At 33.2% G+C, this 1613-nt stretch overlaps 1 non-coding gene across 1 annotated transcript; it reads right to left on the bottom strand.

Moving 5' to 3' along the window:
* Positions 1-784: 784 nt before the first annotated feature.
* LOC116560934 lies at positions 785-926 on the bottom strand. The gene has a single exon (XR_004273214.1). It is a non-coding gene; the product is annotated as a U4 spliceosomal RNA (small nuclear RNA).
* Between the last annotated feature and the right edge of the window lie 687 nt (positions 927-1613).

Below are 1613 nucleotides of genomic sequence, written 5' to 3'. Positions count from 1 at the left end.
CCCAATCCAAAGACACAGACAGGCAAAAAAAGCCAAAACCCATTGGTATGCTGCATCCAGACCCATCTCACATGTAAGGATACACAAAGACTCAAAACAAAAGGATGGAGAAAGATTTACCAACCAAATGGAGAGCAAAAATAAATAAATAAATAAAAAGCAGGAGTTGCTTTAAAACAACAAAGATCAAAAGAAGCAAAGAAGGATATTCCATAATGATAAAAGGATCAATGCAACAAGAAGAGCTAAAGATCCTAAATATATACACACCCAATACAGAAATACCCAGATATATAAGACTTATAAAGAGACTTAGACTCCCACACAATAATAGTGGGAGGCTTCAACATCAATATTAGACAGATCAATGAGACAGAAAGTTAACATCAATATCCAGGATTTGAACTCAGATCCGGAACAAGTAAACTTAATTAACATTTATAGAACTCTCCACTTTAAATACACAAAATATACACTCTTATCAGTACCACATCACATATATTTACAGGTTTAAATGAAATATTGGTTGGCTGCTTGTTTGTTATTTTCTTCCCTCATTTTTTTTTCATGTCTCTATTATTAAGAACAATTATAGGCATACCCATTTTTAGACTGCATTCTAGCCCAGGCAATAAAGCAACACCCCTGTTCTCTCTCCCTCTTCCTCTTTCTCTTTCTTCCTCTCCTTCATTCTTTTTTTTTAATTCTTTTTTTTCTTTCTTTCTTCTTTTTTTTTTTTAGAAAAAAAAATACAAAGAAAAAAAATTTAAAAAATATAACTCAGTCCTTGTAGAGACTGCCAAAAATTGCCAATGCCAACTATATTTCAAGTTGTCATAATGGGATATTGGGAGAAGTTGTTAATTAGCAATAATCGCCCCTGGAAAAACCTCATTGGCTACACAATACTGCCACTGTACAAAGCTAGATTGTCAATCTTTTTTGTCATTCACTGAACTCTTGTAGTTTGTTATCAAGAGTAATGCCTTTTTATGTTATAAGTGGCCAACATTTTTTGTGTTTTGCTTACCTTTTGACTTCACGGTATTTTTCTGGTCAGTCAAAAAAAAATTAAACTAATTTTTGGTTGATGTGGTCTATTGTTTCAACATTTTATTTCTACTTTGAGATTTTGTCATAGTTTTAAAATAAATCTTTCTCTAATTGAGAAAAGAACTTTCTTGTCTTTCTCTAGCATTTTTATTTGTTTCATTGTTTATTGTTAGAATTTTGATCTATTTGTAATCAATACTGTCTAGTTTGAATTATTTATCAGACACTTCTTTCCATGTCGTTACATTAGCTTTTTATTCCCGCAATATTTAGTCTATTTACCCCTCTATCATCATTGCTTTCAAATGTCACTGCTAGTAGAGGCAATTAGGACTTACTAGATAGTCCAAATGATTCCTTATACATTCTTGTCTGCTTTGCAATTTGGCTGGGACGAAGTATGTTCTTGTGTCTAAAGGGCAGTAACCAACAGTAGTGGGTCTCTCTTTTGCATAGGAGGGAATTGAAAGCTGGTGTGCCACACTCATCCCATTTTTCTCCCTTCATGTCGACTCCACTGTCACATGTTACAGAAAATTTAATTCCACAGTGGCAAAGTC

This window comes from Sapajus apella, unplaced genomic scaffold (assembly GCF_009761245.1).
Source record: "Sapajus apella isolate SASKATOON/1434 unplaced genomic scaffold, GSC_monkey_1.0 scaffold27, whole genome shotgun sequence".
NCBI lineage: Eukaryota > Metazoa > Chordata > Mammalia > Primates > Cebidae > Sapajus > Sapajus apella.
Note: the sequence above shows the minus strand (reverse complement) of the source record. Positions and strands in the feature narration are given on the sequence as shown.